Source organism: Haemaphysalis longicornis, unplaced genomic scaffold, assembly GCF_048455015.1.
Source record: "Haemaphysalis longicornis isolate Haplotype H1 unplaced genomic scaffold, Haemaphysalis longicornis Haplotype H1 scaffold_13, whole genome shotgun sequence".
Classification (NCBI taxonomy): Eukaryota; Metazoa; Arthropoda; class Arachnida; order Ixodida; family Ixodidae; genus Haemaphysalis; species Haemaphysalis longicornis.
Genome location: NW_027526233.1, coordinates 82655339 through 82665275, shown reverse-complemented (window position 1 = coordinate 82665275; position 9937 = coordinate 82655339). Strand labels below are relative to the sequence as shown.

General features: G+C 50.0%; 1 pseudogene; it reads right to left on the bottom strand.

Annotated features, from left to right (window-relative positions):
• Window positions 1-563: 563 nt before the first annotated feature.
• On the bottom strand, window positions 564-7662 carry LOC144163917 (uncharacterized; annotated as a pseudogene).
• Window positions 7663-9937: the final 2275 nt, after the last annotated feature.

The window sequence follows — 9937 nt, the reverse complement described above, 5'->3', positions numbered from 1 at the left end:
TGGTATTCCTGTAAAAGCAGACTCCAGCGGAGGACTCTACTGTTCAGCTGTTTTGCTTGCTGAATGTAACAGAGCGGCTGGTGGTCGGTTTGTACGACAAACGGCCGACCGTACAAGTACGCGTTAAACTTTTGGACTCCCCAAACAAGGGCAAGACATTCTCTTTTAATAGTGCTATAAGAGGCCTCTCGGGGCACAAGTTTTCTGCTGGCGTACGCTATAGGGTGAAGCGTGCCGTCGTAGCGTTGCATAAGGACGGCGCCGAGGCTGGTTTGAGAGGCGTCAGTGCGGAGCACGAATGTCTTAGTGAAGTCTGGGAGTCTAAGTATAGGAGTGCTAGAGATGCGCCGTTTGAGCTCTTGGAAGGCTTCTTCTTGGGCGGTACTCCACTTGATGATGTTGTTTCCCCTTTTTTGGTGAGTTCGGTTAGCGGTTCGCTAATCTCGGCATAGTTCGGAATAAATTCGCGATAATAGCCTGTTAGGCCGAGGAATGCCCGAACTTGCCGTTTTGTTTTCGGAGCCGGCGCTGTCTAGATCTTTTCCAGGTTCTTTTCAGCGGGGCTAGTTCTCCTTGCCCAATTCGATGCCCGAGGAAGTCGATCTCTGTTGCCCCGAACTCACACTTGCTTGGTCGTACGGTCAGTCCAGCCGCTTCAATTCGGCTGAAAAGCTCTCGGAGGGATGCAACGTGCTCTTCCCACGTGCTGCTGGCAATTAAGCCGTCGTCGTAGTAATGATTAACCCCGGGGACACCGTTGACGAATCTCCGCATCAGCTTGGCGAAGACGGCGGGAGCGGTTTTGATTCCGAACGGCATGTAACGGAACTGGTAAAGTCCCGACGTTGTGGAAAAGGCAGTCTTGGGTTTGGACTCCTCCGAAAGAGGAATTTGCCAGTACCCCTTTACAAAGTCCAATTTGGAAAAGTACTTTTTGCCGCCTGCGGCCGCAACTACGGCATCGGCTCGGGGCATTGGTTCTGAATCGGCGACTAGTATGTTATTGAGTTTTCGGTAGTCTACGACGAACCGATTGGTGTGGTCGGGCTTTTTCAACAGCAACACCGGGGAGTTATACGGGGACACTGATTCTTCTATGATGTCCAGGGCCTTCATGTCCTGCACTTCCTTCTCTCCATGTTCTCCACCGTAGCAAACGGCAGTGGGTATTGTTTTACGTGAACCGGGGTGTCGGTGGTGAGCTCCAGGTGGCATTCTACCAAATTAGTTTTTCTTGGAACGTTCGAGAAAATCTTAGCATGTTGCTTCAGTTCTGCCTCAATTTGGGCCTTTTGCGTTGTTGCAAGGTGCGGCGAAAGTTTGACGTCACCGATGCCTTCCGTCTTGGCAAATTCCGGAACGGCATGCTGCTTTCTTCACTAGTTTCAGGCACGCCGCATATCGCGTTACACATTGTCTTTTCGGGGTTGGGTTTCCTTTCTTCGTACTTCTTCAGCAGGTTGGCGTGAAAGATTTTGGGCCCACTGGGTGTCTCGATGACGTAGTCAGCTTCCCTTTTTTTTTCTTTCACCTCGAATGGTCCTTTCCAGTGGAGAAGGAGCTTATTGTTATCTGTCGGGAGCAGGATTAAGACTTTGTCTCCGGTCTGGAATCGTCGATTCCTCGTCTTTCGGTTGTACAACTTCGCATAACGGGCCCCTGCCTTCTCGAGTTCTTCGTGCGCTACGCGACAGGTTTCATTCAGCCTGTTACGAAGGTCGAGAACATGTTGATACGTAGTTTTGGTCTCCTCATCCAGACTTTCATTACTCCATATGTCCTTAAGGATGGACAAGGGACCTCGGATGTGGCGGCGGTACAGTAGCTCGAAGGGAGAGAATCCGAGGCTTGCTTGCGGCACTTCTCTGTACGCGAAGAGTAGTGAAGCTAGGTAACGATCCCAGTCCCGGGGTTTCTCCACACACATTCGCTTCAACATGAGTTTTAAGGTTCCATTGAACTTTTCAACCATCCCGTTGGCCATCGGGTGGTATGGGCTAGTGTGGAGTTGGCGTACTGAGAGCAGCCGCGCCACTTCCTTCACGAGTTCGAATCTGAAGTTGGTCCCCCTGTCACTCAACACCTGTTTGGGGACTCCCACGCGAGAAAACATCTCAACTAGCGCTTCGGCGACGCGTTCCGTATCGATGCTTGGCAGTGCAATGGCATCCGGGTACCGGGTTGCACAGTCCATCAGCGTGAGGATGAATGGGTTTCCAGCCTTCGACGGTGGGTGGATCGGACCGACAATGTCAATCGCCACTCGGTGGAACGGTGTTTCTATAACCGGCGTCCTTCCCAGGGGTACTCGTGGCACTCTTCCCTTGGGGATCGTTCGTTGGCAAATGTCACACGAAGCGACGAACCTCTTCACGTCTGCTGTGATACCCGGCCAGTAAAAGTCTTCCAGTATCCGGTCCTTCGTTTTTTCCACACCCAAGTGGCCAGCCAATGCCATCGTGGGCCGTTTTCAGGACGGTTGGTCGGCGGCCTATGGGGACGACTAGTTGCCGTATTTCCCGACCGCTCTTCTCGGTGAATCGCCGGTAAAGGAGGTTATCTTCCAGCTTGAACTCGATCTTATGCTTATTCTTCGAGTTTTTCGTCTCCTTGCCGATTTGTGCGAAGCAGGATTTCAAAGAGTGGTCCTTTTCTTGGTCTTCGGCATAACTGCACTCTTCAAGTGGTTCGGACGTCGGCGCAGGAGTCTTTAACGGCTGAAAGCGTCGCGCCTTCGTTTGTGACTGTGCTCGTGTTACCACGGCCGCGACTTCCCCTTCGGCCGAGACATCGGGGTGTGGCTCGTCCATAGCTTGCTGTGTGATCGTGTCTGGGGGTATATCTTCCTGGGTCGGTGAAGTTATGGGGTCGTCGGGGGCTCTCACTCCGTTGATGTTGCCGAGAATGAGGTTGTACAGCGGCGTCTTCATGCAGAGGGCGTTAACCCTTCCGCTGTAGTATGGAGTCTGTACCTCGATCTGAGCCTCGGGCAAATTCCGAATGGTGCCGTCCGCTAAATACACGGGGCTAGTCTCCCCTGCGAGATCTTCATCTCGTACCAGGTCTTTTCGCACGATCACTAGGTTGCATCCTGTGTCACGCAAAACCGAAACATCTTGATCGGCCAACTTTCCCTGAGCAACGGGCATAGGCTCCCCTCGGAACTGCGATCCCGTCATAATGACCGCGTTCACGACCGGGATCTTGCCATTCTTGAGTTCTACAAAGCCTTCGCTGATCTCGTCGGGCTTTGGCTGCTTAGGTGGTGCGTAGACGCACGAAACTTGACGCACTTTGTTGTTGCTCCTGCAAACATCTTCCCTGTGTTCGTGACGCCCGCACTTGAAGCATTTTGGAGCGTTGCTTCCCGCGAAATTGCTCCGGCAGTTATTTGCGTGGTGTCCCAACTTGTTACACAGGTAACACTTGGGCGGGGGCTTCTGACCGGCCGTTTTCTTCTCCGGCTCAACGCGTCCAGAGTCTTCTCTTTTGTCCCTTTTTGCCCTTCCTAGATTGGTGCTTATCTGCGCCTCAAGGTACTGGTCGGCCAGTTCCAGCATTTCGGCAAGAGATGTCACTCTTCTTTCTTTCAGATACAGAGAAAGACTTGGGTGACACCCATTCAGAAATTGCTCTTTTATCAGCAGCTCCCGCAGTGATGCATACGCCTTTCCTATTTCGGCTAGCTCTGTCCAGCGGTCGAAGTAGTGGCTCAGGCGAGCCGCAAATTGTGAGGCGGTTTCGCCATCTGCGGGCGTTTCACTTCTGAACTTCTCTCGGAAGCCATCTACTGTGAAGCGAAACCTTTTCAACAGCGCGGCCTTGACCTTGCTGTAATCAGCGGCGTCCTCAGGGTCAATCTCCCAAACACGCTCAGTGCTTCGCCGCTTAAACTGGCCGGAAGACCATTGGTCTTCCGGCCAGTTTTGGCTTCTGGCTATTCCTTCGAACCGACGAATGTAAGCGTCGAGATCATCCCGGCTTTTTTTCGTCAAATGCCACAAGGAGCTTGCTGGGGTTCAGGCGTACGCCGTTATTTTCTTCTGTTATGCTCCGATCGGCTGGCGTAGAGTCTCTCTCCAAACGCAGTGCCTCGATTTCTGTTTTTGATTTCTCTACCTCATCATTGCGTGCTTTCTCTTCTCGCTCCGCTTTCGCTCGCTCCCTTTCTGCCTCTGCCTGGCGGGCTTTCTCTTCTAGCTCCGCTTTCTCTCGCTCCAAATGAAGTTGTCTCTGAAATTCTTTCTCTCTTTCTCTTTCAGCCTTCTCAGCCTCTTCTCGTGCTGCCTGTCTTTCTTCTCGTGCTGCCTGCCTTGCTTTCTCAGCTTTCTCGTTTTCTTCTTTTTCTTTCTGCGCGACCCACTTTCGTAATTCGGCCCCTGACAGGCCCAGCTGACAGCCCAACGCTACGATTTTCTCTAAATCCATGATTGCAAATGTATCGCAATCTAGCCACAATACTCTAGCCTCTAGCTAGGTATATCTACACAGAGCAAGTGAAAAAGAGCACCCGCTTATAAAGGTAGTAGCAACCTATGCCAAAAAAGTTCCAGGCTCTTTCTCCTCCCTACCGCTCACATCAGACGTCCTGTCGCGGACGCCAGAAATTGTAACCCGTTTCCTTAAATTAGAGTGCACTGCCAGAGATATGAGGAGTCGACTCTAGAGAGCCAACCAACCCCACCGAATCAACAGGGCACAGGTGACAAAGGGGGTGGCCGTCTGATGTGCGGCTTTCGCCGACCAGAGCGGCAAGAATGAGCAAGATCCCTGAACGAAAAACAGCACAAAGACTTATATTTAGACAGGCAAGTTACAAACACAAGCACTAGGTAACGGATCGATAATGACAGACAACTTAGATGGAATTCAAATACAAGAAACGGTCCAATTAGACAAAATGATACAAACAGGAGCGTTAACACATGCATATTACGAAGCGGAGTAGTTTAAAAAAAGAAACAGTTCGATGCATATGAGAGACTGAGTCCCAGCATATTCACCAGCCGGGCCGGACGATGCACCGTTGTCGGCGACGATTCGGCTTCCTGGGAATCGTGGCTTCGCTGTAGGCCAGGCCGTCCGAGACGATCACGGTGATTCGAGGCCCGGGAGTACGTTGGAGTCCTCCAGGGCGCGGGTCGCCGATGGTGTGATGTACAAACTGGCAGGTGCCGTTGTCAATCACGACGTCCAAACGTAGCTCGTTAGCTTAGGCGCGGCTTCTCTTTTTAGAACCGTGCCGGCGCGGAGAGAGAGAGCACAACACACAACGCGCCCGCCGCCGTCAGTGAATAACTTCTCCCTTTCTCCCTTCTAGAATCGTCATCGCGCTTTAGCACTGGCAAGGCCACCCACACCTCCTCGAAAGTATTGGAAGCTTCGACGAAACCGGTGCGGCGGAGGTTTTATTTTTGTTGTTTTCTTGCCGGCGAGCCGGCGGGTCATCGTGTTACCGCCTCTTCGTTCGCGAAAGTTCCAGCCTTGTCTCGGGGCGAATAGAGCCGAACTGAATGAATCGGACAACTGAAGAAGAGTTAGGCGCTGTACAATAAAATGAAAAATTTATACGATACTTTTAGACGTCGTACGCTCGAGTTTGTGACACCTATATTAACGTATGTGGGCTTATTTTTGTTGAAGACGCATGCTCCTGAAGATGTAAGAATTTCTCTATCAGGCGACCTGGGGCATCTGTGCGAGGAGAGCCCCAAAGAGAGTTCTGCGCATTAAGGTCGCCTGTTATGATGTATATGGTTCAGTCAGCTGGTCGACCAGCGACTCGAAGTCAGAGCTGGAGAGTTCAAAATCATGACGAATGTAAATAAAGCATACCGTTATCAACCTAATAAAATTATTGTTCGTATTGCTACAGCCTCAAGGACGGTGTTGTGGGCGATAGGGTGGCATGCAAGCATTCTCGGGCTATTATGGCTACACCACCCGAAGAGTGTGTGCAGCCAACCCTATCCTTTCTGAACACGATATAGCTATTTAAAAAAATTGATTGATTAGAATTTAAGTTTGTTTCTTGGACACACATTAAACTTGGCTGACTATCTTGCAGAATCTTATACACTTCATCAAGATTATTCAGAAGGCCTCTGCCGTTCTATTGAACTATGTTTTCTCTTCCCATTATGATGTGTTAGAGCTACTGGAGTGTGACCATTTACGTACGGTCTTTCGGGGCTTGCACTCCTGGAAGAGTTTTTTTTACCTTCTCTGGAGGTTTAGATGGAGGGACCCGCTCCTTGCGCTGCGAAAGAGACAGCAAAGGTCCCACATCCATCTCATCATCAAATTTGGAAGGGGTACCCGCCGTACCTGACCCCGCGAACTTGGCACCTTTTGCGGTTCCCTTCGTTTTGGCCGCGACCGCCGAGCGCGTCAGGAGCGCCCCAGGTGGCACAGGCGGTGCGGCTGAGGTGGGAACTGCTGCCGTTTCCTCCATCTCTATCACCTCCGGGCCCTCGCATGTGCTTCGGGCCGGTGGAGAGGAGGAAACAGTGGGTGCAGCAGCATCCTCAGCGGACACGGATGCCACCACAACCGCTGCTGGCTCAGCGAGCGGCGGAGTGGTGGGTTGAGCCACCGGAGGCAACCCAGGGGGCGGCAGGAGCGGGACCAAGTCCGACTCGCGGTACTGGGTCCCCGCCGAAACAAGACGCCGCTCCGCCCCTCGGCGAGCTGCGTCGGCGTACCTCCCCAGGAGTAAAGAGGCGAACCTCTTTCGCGCCTCTGGGAAGGTGATGTTCTCTGTTACCTTGACATGAATTATCTGCTTCAACTGCTTAAACTTTTCACATTTTTGCGAGTACGCTGCATGGGGTCCTTCGCAGTTGGCACAGGTGAAGGTTTCAGATTCACAATTGTCTAAGGGATGATCATGCTGATCGCAGTTAGCGCAGGTAAGTCGGACACGGCAAGAGTTTGTGCAATGCCCTAACCGTTGGCACTTGAAGCAGCGCCGTGGGTTCCGGATGTACGGGCGGAGAGAACAATGTATGTAACCGGCATTTACCGACGGAGTCTGGCAGGGTGGATCGATCGAAGGTAAGGATAATGTTTTTTTTGCTATCTGCTTGTTATCGCGTCGTATGGATATGCGCTTTACAGCCGTGACGGCCTGACTGATCCCTTAAGCCTTCCAGAAGGTCGGCATCGGTTTCGAAAATGAGATCTGCCTCAGAGATCACACCCTGAGAGCTGTTGAGGCTGCGGTGGAGTGTGACCCTAATCTCCAGATCTGCCATGCGGGTTTGTTTCAGGAGGATTGTGGATTGCTGCTAAGTTTTTACAACTAGCACTTCACCAGTTCTGAGCTTTTTGGCGTCGTATGTTTCGCCGATGATACCTTCAAGGAATTCCGAAACAAGAAATACGGATTGAGAGGTAACCGGCTTTGATTTGTATACAGATTCTAGGATCAAAAAACGAGGGTAGTTATCTGGCTTTGGGAGCGAGATGGAAGGCAAAGCAGGAAAAGATTCTTCGGTGCAGCCCCTTCTCGGGGGCCGATCACCTTTGGGGGGGGGTTTAGAATTTGCCGTATAGCATAGTATAAAAGCAGGGAGACGGGGGTACTTTTTTCGTCAACCTTACCCTGGCAGCTGAAGAGGTCCCGGAGCTCCCTGCCTGGAGGACAGACAAGGGGCCCATCCGCCGAAGCTTGACCTGGGCTGCGACGGCCACCGTTCGCGGTTTCTACCCTTCACCATTCAACACATCGCCACGGTTGGTTCCAGCTTACGTTTGGGCGCTCCGGGTCCGTGGTGTCGCCAATACCGTCACTAAGATTGCTCAAGGTGCCCAGTGCGGGGAACGCTTCGTTCTGCCGTGCCGCTTTCTTTCCGCTCAGTGTCCAGAGTACTTACTGCTTTTCACATTGCATGTGTGTATGTGCGTACTGAACAATTGAAGTGCTACGAAAGCGGACCGCGTCTACTATCAGCTTGTATAGTCAATTTTACGGTACGTCAAGTTTACATGCGATGAGAAGAACAGTCAAATAAAAATTCCCGATATTGATAAGTGCGGCGAACTGAGGCAAGTTAGAGCGATTTAAAGGTGACAATAGAGCATAAAAGATGCAGACTAAGATAGGATAGACAGAAACACGGCACTGACTCGCAACTAAAGATTTTAATGAAGGAAACAGCGATACTTTTAGTGTGCAGTCGGCCGACTCTTTACAACCGTGCGCGAGCGAGGATTTTTCTGTCTCATGATACCATTACCACGAGAGGCCTCTGTAGCATCAACTATGTAATTCGCGCCAACAGCGCTAAATTCTCCCCTAGTTGCACGTGGCGCCTGAAAAACGTTGCATTAATCGTCATGGCAACGAGTGGCGAGGGGAGAAACGAGGTCGGTGACGTCGCGGGCGCGCGTGACGTCACGGCCGGGCTCCGTGCGGCGACCGCCTGAACCGACGCTTGCTCATCTTTCGCGCCTGTCGCCGATCGCTGCCTAATGGGCCGTTCGGGAACGGAACCAGGCGCGAAAGTTGGGCCCGTCGTTTGGTATGTGTGTGCAATAACATGTTTAATAATTGGGCGGAGAAAACATGCAGTTAGTAGTGTGTTTGCTGGTGTCGAATTGTTGTCTTTATCGCAGTAATTATTGCAGCGTTACACAAACATTCTTTTTGGTGTTATTTTAGTCAAAATTAATGAGTACGTCTTTGATTAGAAGGCATGAAAACACACGTACCACACTCACATATTACATATACATTTTATGTACATACTATTGCACTCTAAGCAAAAATATGACAATATTGTACGATAGGCCAAAGGAACGTTGTACGTACACATTTAAGTACACAGTAATTGATTACGCAAGAATTTCGAAAGTTCTAGTGACTACACAGATTTTTTCCCGCGCACGCCTCGGAGCAAGAAGAAAAGAACTTAAAAGTTCCGCCTAATGTATACTTATTTTCTGGGCAGGCCTCATGCCAGGAAGGTTCCTTAGATATTCAACAAATTTGTTTCAGTTCACACGTGCAATACTCGGGAACCTATAATTTAAAAAGGCTGCATTTGGGCCAATTTACGCTAACTCTGATACAAAGCGTTGGTTCTATCATTAATCTGCATGCTTCCAAGAAACCATGTTCACACCAACAAAATGCAGCGAGAAAAAAGTGTTGCAACATATCACCCGCAATATTGACCACTGATAGCTGGATTATACCTACGTACAAAAATCATGCGCAATTCGCAGAACACAAATCGAACGCATCCACCTTTTTTAAATGCGCATGAACAGTAATGGCGCGTGAAAATAAAAAAGCAGCAGGCGGGAAATGTGGTTTATTCACTGATGTTATTAGCAACGTATCACAAACGAAGAAATGCGGTCCTTTTCACAGTAGCATAGAGCTGTGTATCTCGATAGTAAGTACTACAAATTCTCACATTCTGTGTCGATTACACAAACATAATAGACATCTTCGTGCAATTGATCGTGTATAGAAAATTGCTGCAGCGGTCACCCCGTTCATTCGTTGTACACAATACAATTCTACAGAAACGTAGTTTCATAGTAACACACGCTCGTGAATAATAAAATGAGTTTGATGCACAGATGACCAGCACATTTTGCGCACTATTAACAGCTACTTCTTTTTCTTGTTTTTTTTAACTTGATAGCCCAAAAAAACATTATACAGCTAACAAAATTTCTGCGTAATTGAGCCATACGTCACACCTAGGAAATGTAAAAAATACCACCATGGATATCAATATACAACATGTAAAAGCGAAACAAGTATTGAGAGTGCGAAAACGGCACAAAAAATGTGTCCTAGCAAAGGCTGAAAAGAGAAGCGCAGCTGGGCCGTCGCGCAGGTAACTCGAACTTCTCGTTACACGGAATCCAAGCGGTCAGCTGCTATGTAAATGATTTTGGGGTGTTCTTTCGTGTTAAT